At 49.5% G+C, this 20,706-nt stretch overlaps 1 long non-coding RNA gene across 1 annotated transcript; it reads right to left on the bottom strand.

The window, feature by feature from the left end:
• Positions 1 to 8,940: 8,940 nt before the first annotated feature.
• On the bottom strand, positions 8,941 to 19,785 carry LOC310897002. Its single transcript, XR_014581972.1, has 2 exons — positions 19,376 to 19,785; positions 8,941 to 10,336 (listed from the first exon to the last, which is right to left on the bottom strand). It is a non-coding gene; the product is annotated as an uncharacterized lncRNA (long non-coding RNA).
• Between the last annotated feature and the right edge of the window lie 921 nt (positions 19,786 to 20,706).

The following is a 20,706-nucleotide window of genomic DNA, read 5'->3' as shown; positions in this document are numbered from 1 at the left end:
GGAATAAGTAACATTTAGAAAGAAAAAAAAAAGACTTTTGTGAAAACAGAAAAAAAAAACAATAGAGTTGGCACCTTTTTATTCCAACCAGAAGGTTTTCAGAAGGCAAATTTTGGCTGACTTTTTTTTTTTTTTTTTTCCCCAGCGCCACTTGAGCGATGCCAATGAGCTCTCATATCTCGTGGAAGATGTTACACTTAATAAAACCGCAGGTGGGTGATGAAAAGCGATGTGCCCATTCCCCTGCCCATCGCTCCAAGTTCCCACTCCCTCCTGCCCTGCCTGCTCCGAGAGGACTTCCCAAGTCCTTCCACTGCCTGCCGTGGGGTTTCTGTGCCGTGAATGAACCTCGTGGGCCAGGGCAGAAACCCGTGGCCTGGAGGGAAGCGCTGGTCCCGGCATGGTGGGACGCGCGGCCTGGTGGAAGCTGTGACCCCGGTGGATGTGCCGCGGGGAGGCCATGAGAGGCAGCAGTGCCTCCTGATCAGCTCTTTGCAGTTCTCTAACAGGATTTTTTCCTCCCTCACGCAGCAGGGGAGAAGCATAAAGTCTGGCTGTGCTGCAGGCTCGGCCAAGGCCCCAGGGAGCCCGAGGAGGAAGAGGGGAGCAGAGGTGGGACCGTGGGGACGGCAGAGCGCTGATGGGCCCCGGAGGCACCAGCAACACTTCTGTTTGCTGTGCTATTTCGGGAAGTTTTTGTAAGGTAAACAAGGGCCCCCTTTGATTCATGGAGGTCATTAGTAAGCCGTAGGATGATATTTACATTTCTAAGGTATTCGTGCAGGCTCTCTCCCAGACTGCAAGTTCACGGGGAGGAGGTGACCTTCAGTGTTTCTTGTTTTGCCCTGGATCTGGCATGCCGGGGGCCTGCCTGTTTGACTGGAGCGCCTGGGTACTGTAATCAAAATAAATCATCCTTATCGTCGCGGGCGGCGATACCGCAATGGAAACAGAAACAGGCGCCTGCTCTGCACTTTGCAAAAATGACATCACGGCGCGGAGCGGGATGGAAGGTCGAGGGATGAGCCCCAGGCAGCCGCCGACGCCTTTCCTGAGCCTGTCCCCAGGGCCGGCCTGGCAGCTGTGCAGTGGGACGGGTGGACAGACGGACAGACAGACGGATGAAACGCTGCGCCCAGCTGGGGGACGGTTCCGGTGTTGGTTCTGTGCTTGGGGTACCCAGAGCTTCTCGCGGGTATCTTTTTACCTTCTAAATTAAAATAAGTAATAAATACAAAGTACTTCCAGGGGGAGAAAAGGAGGCAGTGTTGTGACGTTCTGGTCTAGCCTACAGCACTTTTTGTAGCAATTTGTATTAGAATTGGCAAGTTTTACTATGCCCCCAGCTCTCTGTCTCTTCCTTCCTCAGGCAAACTACAAAACGTAACTTTTCATTTTGGTTGTCTGGTCTGTTTTGGAGGTAAAAAGGTGTTCAGTGAGTAGTGGAGCAATTTACGATTTTTTTTTCCTGTGGATTTATATGGCTGTCACAGTGCTGAGGGCTGACTTTAAGTGCATTCTTGTAATACTGAGGAAAATGAGCACATCTTACTAGACCTCGGAGAATCCACTCGCACCAGCACTGCTATGGATACCATAATCATAGGAAAAAACTTTACAGTTTGCATGTATTAAAACCCAGCATCTCCATATAAGAGAGAGAGAGAGAGGCTGAAGGCTGGCTTGTCCGATGCCCAGCAAGGTACGATAATTCTTTCCCTTACAAGGAGGATTTGCAGGGACCCTGTTCAGCTGCATATTTTCACAAAGCTCATAGCAGCAACTTGCTACCTCTGAGGCTGAAATGTTTCAAAGAGGGTTTTCTGGTTGCTGTCAGGGAAAATAGGCAGGTGGGGAGATGTGAAGGGAAGAAAACTTGGAGAAGCAGGTCCTGCCTCTGACCGTGAGCAAGACAGCAAGCTGGCCGTGGGGCAGGGATGAGCGCGAGTGATGTTTGCGCTCAAGCTGTTTGCTGAGCGCTTTGATCTCCGTGGGTAGGAGATGTTCCTCCCTGGCCACATGCCCTTCAAAGCCCAGGCTGAGGTGCCGCTCCTCCACCAGCTTCTGCGGTCCCATCTCCTCCCTCCCTGGGAGAGGACGGTCGTGGGGTGCTGCCAGCCCCAGCCACTGGGCTGCATGTAAGCAGCAATGCCAGGGAGGGGTGGGCAGCCTGCTGGGGCGGCATCCTGGCTGTTGGGGTGGCTGGGGAGGGGTCCCCCTCTGGGGAGCCACCCCATGCTCTGTGGAGATTCTCCACGCCCTGGTAGGACAGGCGAAGGGCTTTGCGCTGAGTTGCTTTAACGCTGCCACCTCCTTTTCCTATTGTCTCAAAGAGATGAACCTTAGCTTTGAAGCCTTTGAAACAACATCAAAGGATGAAGATTTCCAGAGAAGCTCAAGGGAGCTGGGTGCACACGTCCCATTGATGGTCAACAGGAGCTGGGTGCTTAATTCCCGGAGGAGCTTTGAAAATCTTGTCCTACGTGTATGTCCTTGCTGGGGAGGAAGTGAGGAGCAGTTGGCAGCTCTTTGTCTTCGTAAAAGGCAGATACTGCCTTTCTTACTGAAGATGAGATGTGATGGATTTGAAGACAATGTCCAAAACTTGGGTTTGCTGTGAAAACCAGCCAACTGCTTCTTAAAGGACAGGCACTTAAAACTAGCCTGTGATTTTGCCTCATCTGAAAGATAACTCATATTGCCACTTGCTCTTCCCCCACCATCACTGTGGGTGTAGGACAGCCTTGCTGGAAACCTGAATGCCTCTTGACAAGGAGGCTTTTACCCATGGAGACAGTACAACGTCTTTGCCTTTTCCTGTTACCTTTCTCTGGTACTTTAATACAGCCTGTGTCACTTTTTGGCAGGGCTGTCAGCCCCAGCTGGCTTCTGCTGGTGAATATTAAACCCAGGTTGTTCAACTCGACCGCCCTCGAGGGGGACCACAGGGGCAACATGTGCCTGTCGGGATCATCTCACTGCCACCAGCGCCGGTGCCTCCCGCTGCTATCAGCTGTGCCAGCACCCCGAGGTGCAGACGGGACTTGCTGAGAGCTGTAAGTGCTGCTTGGCCCGGAGGGACATGCCAGCGGGCAGGATCGCGGTGCAGGGCTGCTGCTGGCACCTGACCCCGGGACAGCCCTGCTCAGCCTGTGCTGGATGTGGGAGGAGGCTGGGGGCTGCGTTCAGGGCTGGCTTCGACCCTCTCTTGGAGAAAGGCGAAGGAAACTTGGCCTCAGCCTTGCTCGTGTGCTATTTTGGTTCAAGGTAATAACAGGAACTACGCTGTAAATAAAAATAGACAAGTGAAGAATTTCCCGCGTCTGTCTCCAGTCCTTTGTTTCCTCGGGAGGAATTATCCCCCTCCAGAAGCAAATCCTTCTTGTCTGCTTCTTGGAAACTGGGACAATAACACTGAAGGGAAAGAAGAGATTACAGAATTGTCACGAGGGGTGACAGTGGCACATCACATACCCGCTGCCAAAAATGAATCCTGTAAAGCAAATAATAGCCCTGCTCGCTGGGGCTCGTCCTGACAATATGACTGCCGGCAGCAGCTGCTCCTCGCGCAGGGTGGGTGCCCCGTTATCTCCCGGCTGCCTGGGGTGGCCATGCCGCCTTCCACTTGGTCAGCTCCGTACATCCCTCCCCTCTGGCCTGCCACCCAAATTTCAGTGTCCGCCAGCAGCGCCAAGCATTCCCGCTGCAGCAAGGCAGGGGGTGCACGAGCTGTCTCCCTGTTGGTATCTGGCTTCTTAAAAAAAAAAAAGGCTTATTTTTCTGTCCTTTTGCTGCTAAGGCTGAATTTCCAGGCGTACATTTTTTCTCCCCATAGGAGCCAGGTATCCAACTCTACCCACTGAATTCCCACAGACGCATGGCTCTGCTGAGTGCTGGAAAAATTGACCCCAACACCTTGTCCAGGTCTGTTTGCCCCTCTGATGGTGCTAATGGGTGCTCATTTGCTCCCTTTCAAATTAATATTCTGGCTATTTGAGGAAATCCCAAGTCACTCAGAAATGCAAAGGCATTTTACAAGGAGCCCCAGCAGATGCTTTGAAGAACTTGCAGATGTGCTCGGACCCTGGCAAGGATGGCGTGTTGCAGAGCCAGCCGGAGGGCCACCAAGCTGACCTGAAAATGTCTCGCCTCCAGAGGGTTTCGTGTCCAGTGCATGCCCCTGCTTCCCACTCCGGTCAGGGGTATGCACAGAGCCAGTGACTTGCCGGGGTGGGATTCCTGGTAAAGCTGTCATATGGAGGCAGCATCAGAAGCTCACCCAGTGTCAAATGCTGATTTTTCTTTTCCTCAGCTATTTGCAGCTACAGCTATGGGATGGCTAACCCCACTGTTACTGTCTGCAGAAAATGACGAACAGGTCAAGTCTGCTCTGAGAAGCGAATGCAGGACTTTTTTCCCCCCAGACTGTAAGCGGTAAGATTGCATTTTCAAATCTCTTATTTCTGAGAAGTTTAATTATGCTTCAGCTAAAACCCAGATGTCAAAACATAGAAGGCAACGTGTCTCCTTTCAAAGTGCATTACCTGTTTTTTATAAAAGCCAGTAATTGATACCGGGGGACAGAGCTGGTGCGTTGAAGCAAGAAGGGAGGGTAGGTTCTTGTTTCTGCCCCCAAATCCCTGCCACCTGATGATCAAACTTCTGGTCAGAGTTTACAGAGTTTGAAACTGCAGAGCAGAGAGAAATACAAAGCAGCTTGTGAAAGAGAGGTGTGAAACTGAGGGTGCGAAAGAGCAGATCTGTCGGGTCAGCTTTCTCTGTCTGCTAAGATGAAACCCACAACAGATCAGGAAACTTGGCCATACAGCATTTGGACTTAGAAGGTTTTAGAAGGACTTGTGTGAACATGGTCACTGTCCCTGTGGGAATGGGATACCGTGGGGGAGAGAGATTTGTGTGCCTTGTGTGAAACGTTGCGAGCGGAGATGGCCAGCCCTGAGAAGCTGAGCAAGGCCTGAGATGACCATGCACTGCCCTTACTATTTCTGCTGATGGCAGTGGATGTCTGAAGGATAACGTGCCCAGTCGCGCACCCTGTCACCTCTGGCTGTCTGCATCACTGACAGAGTGGGCCCGGTGCTGAAGTCACCTAAGCAAATGTGAAGCTCACTCAGGTTTCTTTCCGAGGCTGCCTTACCAGGGAGCAAAAGACAATCGAGACTGACAGTAAATGCTGCAGAAGTGGGTGGTGGTTCTAATTTAGGGCTGCTCGTCTAATTCAGTGCACATTGGTTGGGTAAAGCTTAATGCAGACAATGCGGAAAGGAGCCGTGATCATCCATTGCCTCAGTGAGGCCTGGATTGTCAGGCAGCTGCTGCTACCTCTGCTTGGGAGCAGGGGCTTTACAAAGTGTATCGCTTTTATGCTTGCCAAACATTTTCAGAAGAAACTCTTTATATTTAAAGATTTTTCTGAAGTTTGTGATTAAAAATATGCTCGGTTCAAAGCTTAGTCCTCTGAATACTAGGCTTTTTTTTTTTAATCATGGCATCAGTCTGGCCAAGCACTTAAATGCATACTTAAGTTTTAGTGCATGCCTAATAGAGTTAAAAACGGCTTTAGGAGTGTCCTTTGTTGCCCTATCGAACAGGCACAAGCTGAAGTGTAAATGTAGTTGTCTTGCTGAATCAGAGCAAAGTGATAATACGCTCATACTCGCTGAGACCGAGCAGTGAACTGCCTGTGTTAACAAGGTGAGGTTTCAGAGTGCAGGTGACATCAGAGGACATGGAAACCTCTTTTTATTAGTGCTTGCTGCACCTTGACATAGCTGCAAGGCAAGAGCCTGATCTGAAGCAGGAGGATCCTGAAACATAGCCTGGAAGGGACCGGGCCTTTCGCATCTCTGCTCGCCTTCTGTGCGGGCACATCGTGGGGAGGGTTTCTTCTTTCTCATATGTGCCGTCACACACCTTGCCTTCTCATGATAGGACAAAGAGGCTACCAAGAACAGAAAGTAGGACGTTTGGCCTCTCTCCTCTATGGGAGGTGCAATGCAGATTGGCTTCCTGAGAACTAGGACAGCACCTCCAAAAGTAGAACAGCTGGTCACCCCGTTCGTGTGTGCCTTGCCTTACAAATGTATCCTCTAAAGCTCAAGCTTTAAGAGACATTTTTGGCCTACTTAGGGAAATGTTTTCTGAAAATAGGGGTGGATACACTGGCACAGACCAAAACCTTTGCTTTCCCTTTGGAGCGCAGTCAGAGCTGGTGAGCGGAGGAGTTACATGCTGGGCAAGGAAATGCAAGAGGTGCCCTGCATCACTTCTTGCATATCGAGTGATACCACAGTGACAAGAAGAATTCACTTTCCAGAGGCAGGACATGGATGGATGACATTGCTGTACAGTGTTAGATGATGCTTTACTGCGACAGAGAACTGTTCCAAAATCAAGCTTTTGTGCGTGAGTTGTGCACATGCACTTATAAATGTGTTAGACCAGAAGCAAAACTCTGACTTTCATTTAAGTAAGATGTATAGAAAAGTCCACAGAAGGTTTCATTGCCCTTCACTGAGTTCCTTCTCTAAGTGCAATTAGGTCCATAACGTGTACAATCCTGCCTGAGTGCTGGGAATGCCAGCAGGATGGCAGCACCTTGTCCTGGTCAGTTGGACGTGCCTGGGAACCGTGCAGCAGTCTGTGTGGGTAAACAGGAGCACGGGGTACAAACCAGGTCAGCTAGCATGCCTCTCAGAAAGCCACCGCTGTCCTCGCTGGACAAGGGAAACACCTCTGCAGCTCTCTAAGCACAGTCCTTTATGTTTTTAGCTGGTTGCAGCCTGGGCTAATCCCATGTGGGTTTCTCACCTTGAGCCAGAGGTCACTCAGGCAGGCTGTGCTGCTCTGAAGTCTAGATTCATTCTTTTGGGACTCGTCGTTACTGAAGTCAGGTATGAGGCTGAATCTTAATGGTTAGTGAGGGAGGCTAATAGAAAGGGAAGCCTTCCAATTTTTTCCTCCAGTAAGTGTGCTATGATAATGAAGTTGGCGCCTGGTGGCTCCAGTTGTAGTGGAAGCTTGCTGCCTTGAGAATAGGTCTTTAATTCACATGAAGAGGTGTTTCATAAGCCATATGTGATGCCCTGCTTTGAATATTAATACCCAGAATGCTTATTCAGCTCACAGCCAGTTCGGAGAAACGCTGTGTCTCTGTGAAGCCAGACTGAGCCCTTGGGTGCTCCAATTTTTTTTTTTTTTTTTACAAAGACAGTGTCAGGTTGTCCTGTATTCGTAATTCAACAGCCTTACTCAGCCTAGAAGTTTCTGAAGCCATTTTATTAATGTTATATAATATTAAATGATTCTAGATTTAATGAAAATGCAAGAGACACTATAGGACAGCGAGTTTGGTCTACTTAGCCAAGTGACCTGTTAGTTACACACCTCCTAAAGTTACTTCTTCTTCTACAGGGCAACCCCTTCTAAAATAACACGAGGAGGCAGTGACTGTGCTGGTGAATGCTTATGGCTTCAGAGGCCTTCAGCACAAGCTGGGGGATGAATATTCAGTGTGAGCTGAGATGCATGCTAGCAGTGTCAGCCTTGCAGGTTTTTTTTATTTATTTTTTCTAATGGATATTTGTGGGTAGGTCTAGGGAAATTACTGTGACAGAGCCTCTGCTGTAGCACTCCCTTCCACCAAGTGCCTGTTCACCTTCATCCAGGGCTGGGGAGCACTGCAGCGGCAGGCTTGCAGTGAGTTGGAGGTCGTGGAAGTGGATGTGGACAACCCTGATAATTTTTAACATTAGGGCACACCTGTGATAATGTCTGGGGAGTACTCTTTGGGCTGCTAATGCTGGGCCTTGCTCGTACTCCAAGCCAAGCAAGTGTGAGCCGAGCCATGCCAGCTGCTTTGTGGGGGGAAGGATTGTTCCCAAAAAGCCAGACATCATGAGCGATGAGTGGGTTGTCACGTCTGTTCACCGATCACTACTACTACTTTGCTCTCCCCAGAGCTGGGAAGGCATGGAGCAAGTACTGTGTTTCTCTGTGGGTAGTTACCACATTTGCATATGCTCGCATTAAAAAGCAGCATTGTTATTTCCTAGCTCTGACTGTGAAGCACTCTGGCTCTCTCGTGACCGGTCGGACACAGCACACACTTGTAATACAACAGTCCTGCTCCAAGGCCGGCAAGAGGCAAGGTGTGTTTTGATGTGTGTGTAGTGGGGGCAGCTAATTTGTGTCACACGCAGGTGCCTAGTGTTTGCAGTGTACGTACCTGCCTCTGCATTTGTTCCTACGGTTTTCGTTTGTGTCAGGGAAGCTGTTTAGAATAGGCAGAGATGTTGGAAATGGCCTTCTGGTGGTATATAAATTCCTGGCTGGTAAAAAATTTAGGAGATGGCTCAATCTAGTGACACTTTCTTGATACAAACGACTCTGGCAGGCACAAGCAGTAGAAAGCCAAAGCTAAGAAAGGTGCATTAATATCTTCAAGACACATCTCTGAATCTCGCAGCGTGATAAAGCAGGCAGGCAGTGAACTGAAAGCATAGCCTAGTGTGCAGTGAGGTTTTGTTTCATTGTTCTGTTCTGCCACTTTCTGCCTCTTGTCTGCTCAGTCGTACGTTGCACCTTACCCTGAAACTCAGATTATAACTCGTTTTCAGGGCACATTTCATCCCGCTTGTACCAGGCCTACCTCAACCTGGAGGTACGCTTCAAACACCTGAAGACATTCTGGCTTTTTATTCCCACTGAAACCAATGAAAATTGGTTTCCATGTCTATGAAATTTGCAGACACCATGTCGGGTGTCTGTCAATCTCCAGCACAATTTAAACTCCTGTGCTTAGAGGTATGCTACAAAGCCCAAAGGACTTCAGTGCTCAGTGTCTCCCAAGTACAACGAAAATGTGATATGTGAAGTGAGAAAGCAGAAAATAAATAATGAATCCAACTTCCAAAATCATTACTTGTCCACTGATGGGTTCAAGGACTATCAAGAGGCATCCTGAATTTTAATAGCACGTCAGATCACCCATCCCAAAGTATATTATAACAGAAGGCTGAGTTGCTCACAGCAAACAGAGGGAAGAAAACATCATGTGTGTAGAAGGGGGAGAAGCATCCCTGAGAGCAACAGGAATCTGTTCCAGCCCCCCAGGAGAGAGGCAGGTGGGAAGGGAAAGTGGGTGCTGCGTGGGATCAGACGTTTGAAGGCTGTCTCCTATACCTCTTACTTCTGCAGCCATGCGGGGCTGGAGAACTGGAGAGTGGAGAGGAGAATGTACAGAATCACAGAGTCACAGGATTGTAGGGGTTGGAAGGGACCTCAAGAGATCAGCAGGTCCAACCCCCCTGCCAAAGCAGGCTCCTTAGAGCAGGCTGCCCAGGTAGGCCTCCAGACGGGCCTTGAATATCTCCAGAGAAGGAGACTCCACAACCTCCCTGAGCAATTTAGGTCTTCTTTCTCCCTTAGGTGCTCCAGTGGGGTGGGAGTCGCATGTAGGGGCTGTCTGACAGTGGGAACACCGAGGAAAGGGAGAGCACAGCTCTGCCAGAGACGTGCCTCCATGTCCCTGGGAGCAGCAATGGGGCTGCCGCACCGTGCCGCCGTTGAGGCCTGGGCTGTGCTTATGGTGGCTCATGGAGAACCGGGAAGGGGCAGGAGCTCCTGGGAAGCAACAAATCTGAGCAGGGATTTGTTTTTCCACCCTGAAGTAAGCTCGGAAAGTTGCATGAGGGCGATTTACATGCTTAAGCAGGGTTTAGGCATTTGTGCCCAGCCTTGCGGTTCATTTCCTCATTCACTCAAACGTATAAAGGGTGAACAAATGTTTGGTAAACAGGAACCTAAGGTTTCAGCGATGAAAAGGCTTTACCCTTGCCCACAGAGCTGCTTGCAGCGTTGGCTTGGCGATGTTTTCCAGAAGGCGATGACTTGCCTCCTGCCCGACATGGGGTGCTGCACGCCGTGCTCCAGCCCTCGCCCCCACAGCTTCGCCGCTGCGTCCCCCTCCCGCAGAGCCCCTGTGGTGGGAGGCTTGTCAGGCAGAGCTCCCCACGCTGCCAAGGGCTGGCATGAGGGGGGGAAGCTGACAGCGAGGTGGTCCCTTTGGGTCAGCCCCCGTGAGCACTGGCAAGGGCGAAGCTGGGGGAACTTGCACAGCTGCTGCCGGGGCTCAGTCTGTGAATAACTGGAGAGCTTTCCATCAGCGGGACTGTCGGGCCAGGTATTTGCAAGCACTTTACTCGGTGGTTTCTTTTTAGTGTGGTTGCTGGATGGGGAGGACAGGATAAAGAGAGGAACCTTTCATGCCTCAGCATTCTGCAGCATCCGGCGTTTTCATGAAACCACAAAGGACCTTAAAGAAGAAAGAACAAGCGCTCTGTTTATAGGGATTTAGACGGCCAAAACAAAGAGGGGGCTGTGTTGTTCAGCGATCTCTCGGAGTCGAGGAGTCCGAAGGCACAGGTCCGCAGGCTTCGAGGCTGGAGCCCACCCTGCCTGGGCTGCAGCCTGCTGCCCCTTGCTCACACGAGGGCTGGCAGAGCTGGTGGACGCTGTGTGGCCGGTGTGCAGCCTGGCCTCATGGTGCACACTAAAAAGCCTAAAAGATGACTCCAGCCCTCTGCAGCTGCCTGGGGATTCATGCCATGCAGGCATGAATCCCTCCACTCGGGGCACGCTGTAGGATATACTTGACGTGAAGGACAAGCAGGCAGTGCCCAGCAAGAGCTGCATGGGAAGGGGAGCCAGGGGCTGGAGCTGCAGTGCCCAAGGGCAAGAGTTTTAATTCAGGTTTTTATGCATGTGCGTAGCAGAAGGTAGCACAGAGACAAGTCTGGTGGTTAGAGCAGGACTGCCGCTCCCACAGGTAGTCCTGGTGCTTTTTTAAGAGCATTGCACCAGAACAGTTTAAGTGGGAGGCTAAGGGTGATGGCAGTGTGTGCGTCTTAATCACTCTCACTCCTCTCTCCTCAGCCCAAGCTGACCAAAGTGCAAAATAAAAGCAACTGTGCAGCACAAACGCCGTGATGTCCTCTTCATCATTTAAACCCAGTGTCCCCGACCACAGCTCCCACGCTTGGGGCTGGAGGACAGCAGGGCGTCCTCCAGGAGGAAAAGACTTGGCCATATGCACTGCTCTCCCTGTCCAACCTGAAGCATGTCCAAATCATCTCCTGTTATCCTGAAAGGAAAATCTGGAGCTAAGAATATTTTAGAAGCCTTTGTAAGGGTGAAGACCGAATCGAGTGCTAACATTTTATTATCCAGCTTTCCTTAACAAGCTCCCCATTCACTGAGCTCCAGTAAAATTTTGAAGTCATACTTTGGGTGTGGAAGATACCTCATAAATTCTAGTACTTGTGGAATCTCTGAAAATTATTTTCTCCTTGGGTTTAAACAAAGGCATTCTCAGTGAAGAGCATTTGAGGATTTTCCAGGGCAAAGGTGCGGACATGCAGTCTAAGTAGTCTCAGCAGTTTTCATCAGCTTAGTGGAGAAAGAGTTACACATTGCACAGGGATATTTGTTCCAAAAAAAGGTTTGATTAAGAGTCTCGAAGCAGCTAAAACACGTTTCTGCCGTGCCACCTTGCCAGGGCAGAAAGCCACAAGCCGTGCCACAGGACCCTGCTGCAGGAGCGGCAGAACAGTGGCAGGGCAAGGCACAGCGCTAGGACCGGGCTCGCAAGCCCCATCCATGTACAGTCAGGGATTCCCGACGAGTGATTTTAGCTGAATACATGTGAATTGTCCTCAGCACTGGCTTTGTGAAAAGTTCAGATTTGCTCCTAGAGGTTTCTGTTGCCTCTTGCGGACAGGCACGCTTGTCCGTGGCACTCCTGCAGAATTAATGGGGTGTGTGTGCAAGTGAGTTTTGGATGTGATGCTACACAATTGCACCGCCCAAGGGCATGACCTGGAAAGCACAGACACAGATGCAGAATCCTGACTTTAGGTTCCATTTTAGTTGAATTCCTGTAGCAAATGCCAGATGTTCCTGTCCAGCAGTAGCACGTAACAAATTATCAGTCGAAGGAATTCCTAAAAGGCTGTGGGATCAATGGGAGGTAACCAGAAGGTCAGTGCTGTCTCCCAGGTTAGCACGGGAGGGATAACCGCAAGTTCAGCAGCATTATCCCAGGCTTTGTGCTTTGGCTGGTGGGTCCTATCAGCTACTTCTAGTTAATACTTCCCCCATCCTGTCCAGCACCAGGTGGAGTTTGTGTGGGCTTTGGCACCAGCCATTTTGGAACTCCTCCTTGTCTGAAAGCCCTGGTCAGAAAGTAGATGAATTTTCCAGACCTTCCAGTCAATATTTTTGATAGCTAATTTTCTGTGGATCACATCTTTAGTGTTATCCTGAAATGTATGATGGTGTCTTGTAAGTGCGTTATCACTCACAGACAACACAAAGTGCTTCAGACAGGCAGAGAGCCAAAAGCTGTCCTTGGATGAATATTTGCAGTTCCTCTTGACTCCCTGGTATCTGAAGGTCAGGTCTGACCCACAGTCTCCTACAAAGCCAAAGAGATAAGAGTGCCAAAGAAGTCTTAGGAGGACAAAGGTAGTTATCAGCAATTTCCAGTTGCTTTGTTCTAGTGATGGGGAGGTAAAAATGTGTGTAAGAGGAGACAAAAGGAACACACTGAGCACATCTTGTAGGACTGTACGATCCCTTGGTTTCTAGCTGCTTGAGTGTAAGGTATTTTGTTATCTTCCTTTATAAGTGGCTCTGAGCTCCCACGTAGCCCTTTTTGCTAGCGCTGGGCCCAATCATGTCCTTGACTGACTGTACTTTGTTTGCCTCTTCTACTGACTTTGGCTGTTGGGTCCATCTTGCAAGCTGGCACTTTGTGCAAGGCTAGAAGGGCTCGTAAGAGGTGTTCAGGTGGGTCCCCCTGCTCTCCCCCAGGTTCAGGACGACCTCTCTGTACGCAGCCCTGGATGCAGACATCCGTGAGTCAGCACTTCTAAACGCTCTCTGCTAATCAGTGATGCTGGGCTTGGCCAGCACCTTATGAAACTCAGTCCTATGTGCAGAGATTGCAAACTTTGGGCATGCTACTCACAGGAGGCTTGAGTTTACCCAACCCTTCATGCGGGAGCTCACGTGGAACCGCTCACAAACTGGAAACGAACGTGGTATTTGCTCTCTGTTGCTGTGCCTTTATAATCTCTAGCTCTCTGTCCTTGTTGCCAGGTGAGAGCATGGTGCTAGGTGGCACAGGCACATGGCGAGCGTGCACAGGTATTGCACAACCCACCTCGTGCTGCTGTGCCTGCTCCGTCAGGTTCATGGCCTCTAACAGGAGGCAGTCACCCTTTCTTTATAAAGAAAAAAGAAAGCAAAGGATTCATTTTTATGCTTATCTCCAGATCCCACTCTCCAAACGGTTGCTCTGCCCTAGCAGACAGCCCCTCCTGTGCCAGGCAGAGCTCTGTGCAGCCTGCCGTGTCGGGCCGGGAAGGAGCCTGCAGCAGCGAGCACCAGCCCTGCCCAGGAGCGGAGAGGGCCTGGGTTTAAACCGGGGTGTGGAGTGGTGTTGTGCTCTGGAAAGGGACAGTCTTGCAGCCCCATCCTGAGGGAAGCCTCCCAGACAGCTCAAAAGTGCTCCAAAGCTATGACTAGAAAGCCTACAGCCTTTAATAAAAATGAGATTTTTTTTTTGTAGGATTTTTGGGCTAGCAATAACTTCCTATAAAATTGGATGGAGTGACGTAAAAACCCTGCAGGAGAGGATATCGTTCTCTATTAAACTCTAGAAGGCTTCTCCAGGAGGGGCTGAAGCCATCGCAGGGACGTTTCCCCTTGGCGCAAGCTGTCCTGGGGAAGTGCCCCCTGCCCCATGCCCGCTGGTGGTGGGGTGGATCCCATGGAAATACCTCCCCAGCGGGTGCTGGGCTGGGGCCACCGGCTTCCTCCGCACAGGACCCCCAGGCAGCCCCCAAACGGCAGTGAGTGCTCAGAAGTCTGTGTCAAATGGGTTTGCTCTTTGCAAGCAAGCCTTTCTCTCTGGGTGCCAGAACATTGCCTCACAGCTGCTAATAACCTGGGCCAGAACCGAGCTGGTGATTTATACGGGAAGGGCTTTGTGCCTGCTGCCTTAAGTGCCTGCCTTGCCGCTCTGCCTTTCTCCCCGACCTCTCTTCTTATCCCCTTGCCACTCACATTCTGGGTATTTCCAGCTACCTCTGAACGGAGCGTTAATGTAGATAAATATTACTGCGAGGAAGTAATGGCCAAATACTCTCTGCATCATCTATATGCATTGGTTGGGGAGCGATTTTTCATTTCATACATCATTTGCTATTTCAGCGTGTGGCAATTCTGCAAAATGAGGAAGGAGAACTGGAGAGCTGAGGAGCCCACCCTTTGTTCCTGCTGTTCCCACACCCCGAGCACTGGCACACGGCGGCTGCTGACCTGAGACGCGTTCGGACGAGCTCACGTGAATCTTGTGCTAACCCTGTGTTTGTCACCTTGTGGGTCTTCTTGCTTTCCATCAGACTGCTTCTCTCTTCTTTGCTCAGCTCGAGCACATCTGTGTAGGGTTAATCTACTTTCCCACCCACCCCTAATCTTCCACCTCACTGTATTCCATGTTTTTCAGTATAATTGGTCCCAGCATATCAAACACAACCACCATCCCTCTCCCCTAACTCCAATAAGAGCTCATACACCAGCAAAGTAATCTTTCCCACCTGGGCCACTCCTGTGGTTTCATATCACTTAATCCTCCCTCGTGAGCTGAGGAAGAGTTTAAGGTAACATCTGCTCAGCTTTTTATTTGTTGTGTTCGTACCGATGGTCCCTTGGTTCCCATTGCCAAGCAAGTAAGGGGAACGTCTCTGTGAGAGTCCCACGTTTTCCAGGAGATAACAAATTCTGCTGGGCGAACCCTGCTATTAGAGACCCCATTAAAATCAAGGACGTAGGTTCAGTAAATTTACTCTTCCAGCCTGCTGTGCTTATTCCGCTTGCCTATTTTCCCCTTGAGTTTCTTCCTGGATTAATTTCCTCCCTGCTCCCTCCCTGTCACTGACGGGCTGCGAGCAAGGAGCTGAGCCCCTTCCCCTCATCAAGCCACAGGCTCGCGCCTTCCTGCAGCTGGCAGCGTGTGCCTGTCTGCCTCGCTGCTAAGCCTTGATTCAAGTCTTCTGCTGGAAAGAGCTACCTTACTGCTTGGCAATTGCTGCTCCTCAAAAGCAGGGAGCATCCTCAGGTGGCGCCCCACCAACTCCTCCTGGGAAAGCCCTGGGAGCTACAAAGTGTTTGAGGGACCCGCTGATGCCAGGGAATTATCTGGAGGTCACCTCCTCCATGATACTGCTGGTGTGGGGGGAGCTAAGGGGTGCCCTTCTGAATAGCTCTCCTCCGTGCTCTCCAATGCCATGCAAAGCTTATTCACCTCCGAGGTATGCTGCTGTGCTCCTTGAAGTGAGCCATCATTTCATTTTCGGTGACTTCCTAATGTGTTTGTTCCTTTCTTTCCGAGCAGCAGCGCAGGCATTGCTGCATTTGGCAGAAGAACAAAGCCTCATTGTTCAAAGCCTGCATGCTCCAGCATCAGCTGGGACAAACACGATCGCACTCCTACACCTCAGCTTCCAAAGCCAGCTGGACAAAGAGCGAAAGGGCTCAAAATCCCAAGTTAGAAAAAAAAGAAAAAAACCTCACCTTTATCTCATCTCTAAAGGAGTCTGCCAAGCCCAGCTTTTTATCTGTTCCTTCTTTTGTGAGTAACACCCCTTCAGAAACCCGAATATAGCATCTCTTCTTCTAGTGACTTGTCCCCCTCGGACTGACCCAGCTCACTGTGCCCATTTGCCTACACAGCTCTGCCATCGGCGCGTGTCCCCCTGGCCCTGGGCGCTGCGCTTGCTGCTACGTCCCGCTCGGGGACAGCCCCAGGGAGGGCTCGGGGTCAGGTAGGATTGGTTTTGGAGCAGTCACACAAAGCAAACACACTATTTTTTATTTTTTTTCCAGCAATGTGGCAGAAAAAGCCTTCCCCCAGGCTCTCATCCGTGAGGTTGCAAATGCTGAGGCAGCGCTGGGGGTGATACCTCGTCTTTCATGCAGCTCCATCCCGGTGCCCACCCAGAGATGCACAAGCCCAGGAGGCTGTGGTGGGCTGCTCCTTGCCCTGCTGCGGGGCTATTTTCCACGGTTTGTTTCCTCCTCTTCTCTCTGTGCCAATTTTAGCTGTGAGGTGCCTGCTGCCTTCTTGGGAAGCTGCCGGGTGACTTGCTATAAAAAGTGCTCAGGAATCCTGCCCTGAATTTTTGCTGCATTTCTACCTTTTTTTGTTTTACATCCCTAGTTTTAGTTATACATTGTCTCACACTAAAGAACATTCATTTATCTTAACATCTTTGGGATGATTTGGACTATAATATTTTCCCATTGTCTGTCACTGCTAACGCTGATGGATAAACAGGTATATTAGCCTGAAACTGGCTTTTAACCAACTGAAACAAGCGATGCTAATATAAAATGTTTTACACCAATACAGTGCCTGATTTTCCTGTCATAAATATGCCTGGAAAAAAGGGCACCTTTTCTGACATGCTTATCTACACTTCAGAAGCATGGACCTGGTGTTACCTTGACACTGTCTACCTATATATTTTTTTCCCCTTAAGCCAGTCTGCTCAGCCTCCCATTATTCTTGCTGGTTCCCCTGCTCCTCCTGGATCTGGTCCGCCAGTCACTCTGGCCAGGGGGTATCCAAAAGGGAAGATTGCACAAGAGTGATGAGACAGTTGCTTATCTCTCTGCCCTAGGATATGTCATGCAGCCCAAAATTGTCCTGAGATTTTTGCTGTTGACGTGACAAATTGCAAACTCACGTCCAATTTCCTCTGTGCTAACCCTGCAAAGTCTTTCACTGCATTTGGGTCTCCTCCTCCCACAGGGTGTCTTAATTTTGGAATATTTCCTCCCTGGACATATTAGTCTGTGTGTCCTTCAATCTAGGGCATTTTCTCCCCATGTCCCACATCTTTTTTTTTTCTTTTTTTCTTTTTTTTTTGTACTTTTGTGTTATATCCCAATCCTTGCCTGTGATTGCATCCTCCCCAATGTAGTATCAACTGCAGTTTTAATAAACATGCTGTCTAATGCTTTTTCTAGATCATTAATGAAGATGGTAAATAAAACTTGAGCTAACACCAGTTTCTAGTAATAAACCCACTGGATGCCTCCCCGCAATGTGACAGTTTGTCGTTGATCACTATTCATCACTGAGCCTGAACGTCAGTGTCCCTGTGTGGGGTAATTTATATTCATTTAACATCATTCATCACAGAATCAGAGAAAAACACAGCTAGAAAGGACCTCAAGAGGTTGATTTCAGAAATATTCCTGACATTTCCAGCCTGCTCTTAAATACCACCAAGGATAGAGGTCTCACACCCTTCCTGGGCATTCAGCGTTCGTGCTCTTTAGTCTTCCCATCTTCCAAGTGTCTAACCTTAATCTTTCTTGCTGCACTTCAGGCCTATTGTTTCTTGCCTCCATCACAACAGATATATTGGGAGAACAGCTTATTCCTTCCTTCTCTGGAGATATGCTTGAAAATATATGGAGATATACTTGAAAATTGTTGTGTCTCCCCTAATCTCCTCACTGGAGTAAACAACCCCTGTACAGCAAAGCTTTCATCAGAAGTCCAGGTCTCCAGACCTTTGATCCTGCTTTCTTCCACATTCTCCTGAGGTGGATAAAGATCGCACAGCACTGGGTAAAGCAGAAGGATCAACCTTGTGTTTTACAGACACAGCTCTTCTTGGTATGCCCTGGTATGGTGCTGGCTTTGTGTGTGACAAAATGGCCCTTTTTTTGTTCATTTTGGGTTACTGAGTTGCTGTACTGCTCCACATCTGTCGAACGGGTTGTCTCTTGTTTTGTCCCTTTTGCTTTCCTCCTTATTGAATTACATCCTATTTTTCAGACCTTTTATTTAGCATGTCAGGATGATTTTTAATTCTAATCCTGTTCTCTCACATCCTTGCAGCTCATCTCAGCTTGCTGTCATCTGCATAGCTAATAAGCCTGCTTGTTATTCCATCACCCAGTGGTTGATAAAAGCTGTGAATGAAACTGGAGCAGGCTGGACCCCTGTTGAACCCTACCCAATCCCTCCTTATATTTGGACGATGACACTTACTTTCTGAGTACAATTTTCCAACCATCTTTGCCCTCCTGCCCTCAGGCGCTCTCTCTAGGTCATGTTTCCTTAGCTTGCTTCTGGTAATGTGAGGTGAGACGGTACCAAAGGCCTTACCAAAGTGAACACGTTAAGACCTCCTGCTTCGCCTCTATCCACAAGCCCTGCTGCAGGATGAAATTAGGTCAATTTGACATGATTTGCTTCTGGCAAATCAGAGCTGGCTGCTCCTCTTCTCTTTGTTGTTTCCTAGGTGCTGATGATTAGTTTGTTTAATTATTTGTTCCAGTGCATTTCCAGGAACCGAAATCAAGCTGAGTGGCCATAATAACTGCCTTGTTCCTCATTTCACCTTTCTGCAGCCAGGCAGGGAGCCGCTCTGCGAGGAGCCCTGTGCCCCACGAGGGGTCCCCACCTGGGCAGCCCCTTCTCAGGGCTCCTTGGCAGAGGTGGCAGACTGATGCTTTCCTTAGCCCTCCTCTGACCACCACTTTAGAGCCGGAATACTCTGCTGCTCACCTTTCTGTCCTGAGCTAGCTATGCCTCCTTTCTTTGTCTTTCTCAGTTTTATCCCTGCTTGTATGCACTAAACTTTTGTGCCCACCCTTAGTCATTTGTGTGTTTCTCTCCCAGGACGCATTTCCCTGCGCTGTCGTACCAGCGTGCTGGGCTGTGTGTGAATATCTGTGGTGCTCAGCAAATCCTCTCAATGGGAAAGTGCAGAAAACAAGTCTGTCAATGAAATTGCGGGCTTCACCCACTTCCAACTGGACTTTCCCAACCTGTGTAGACTTCTTGTTTTCTCTTTGTCTCTTAGCAGAATTAAGCACCGCAAGCCAAATCCTGACCTCATTTACACCAGTAAAATCTGGGTCTGTTCCAGGAAACCACTGAAGTTGTTTTGCGCTTACAGTGATGAAAATGAGAGCGGAATTCGCCTCATTAATTCCCCCAATCCACAGAAAGTAAATGAATCCAAGAGGAAATAGCTCTGCAGAAGGGAGCCCTGGAAAGAATTAGAGACTGACTTAATGGGATTAAGGGAGAAAAACGCTTTAACGAATCCAAATCAATCCTCTCCTCAAAACACTCAAAGTGCCAAAATAAATACAAACACTGTTTTGGGAAGGAAAAGGTTAAAAAGCTATGAAAACAAAATCTCTCGGCCTGTTCTGATGCAGAATGAGCACGACCAGAGAGGCTGAGTCAGCAGTGCCTTACCTGACACTCAGTGTTTGTCCATAGGACTCAGAGGATGGAAACTCGTGTTTCCCTCTTTATCCATGGGGGTCCTTTTGCAATTTCAGGTTTGACAAAAGGCACACGGAAACTAGGAAGCAAAACAAGCAGGGAGGGGTGACCAGGTCTGGCAGACAGGAACCTCTCCCCAAAGGTGCCTGGTCAGCCTGACATCCAGCCTCTGGAGCCATTCCTGCAGTCTGTGCTTTGGCTTTCTGTTCTCCTGTTAACTACCATCCCTGCAATTTTCTTCACCCTCTCCATACCGTGTATGGCACTAGTGTTGGATGTGCCAAAAATAAGCACATATGTGCGAAAGACCTGAGGTTTTGCAGGGTGCACCAGGAGCTCCGTGCATGTTGACAGCCTGCCTTTGTGCAGTCAAGTGGAAGGGGGAAATATTTTGAGCAACCGGCAAGAGCCAGCACCTTCCAGCCAAGCAGGTATACCTGCGTGCTGGCAGCGAGCAGAGCAGGAGGGAGCACAAGGCCCACACTGTGCCTGTAAGAAGCGGCTGGAGGCAAGCAGGAGCTGTTACCCACACGTACACGCTGCCTCCTTCCAGCTCCCACCAGCGAGTGGCTGTCCCCCTTCGCCCAGCCACCCTGCCCGACCCGGCAGAAGAGCCGGAGCAAAGCAATTAGAGAATGGCCAGACTGTTGAGTGGCATGGACATCTCTCCTCTGGTTATACACCAGATCACACCGTTGCCAAGGGCAGTCCAATACTAAGGACACTGACTTGCTACTCTGATGATCTGAAACCCTTTGAGGAGGATCTGGGCTTGATGCAAAGACCCCGAGGTAAGCTGGGCTGAATGAAAGCAGTCAGAGGGGAACTGCAAAAGTATACGAGGCCCACGAAGCACTTCCCATGCTGAGAGAGCAGAGGGGACTGATCTATTCCATGTAATTTAGGTTATAAGGCAGCTTGATAACAGCATACAAGTGCAGCAGTAGGAAAGAGATTTCTGACTGGGGACTTCAATTTAGAAAAAAAAACACACCGTGTGTGATCCAGTGGCTAGAAGCAGAGGCAAGCTGCATGCAGATGAGAGAAAAAGGTGCCCATGTTGTATGAGGGTATTTAACCAAAAAAATGACTTTCCAAGATCCTGGTAGACTCTCTGGACCTTGCAGCCTTTCAGCCAAGAAGAGGGAGGGGACTTTCTAACAGATGCATGGCAGCTCAAAGAGAAGTAATGGCCTGCTTCAGAAATGACTGGGGAAGGTTCCCTGGATCCCTTATGCAATGGGTTACACTTGGTGATCATAACGATCTCTTCTGACCTCAGACAATGAATTCCTGACATT

This window comes from Anser anser (genome assembly GCF_964211835.1).
Source record: "Anser anser genome assembly, chromosome: 3".
NCBI lineage: Eukaryota > Metazoa > Chordata > Aves > Anseriformes > Anatidae > Anser > Anser anser.
The sequence above is the reverse complement of the archived record's forward strand: the minus strand, read 5'-3'. Positions and strand labels throughout refer to the sequence as shown.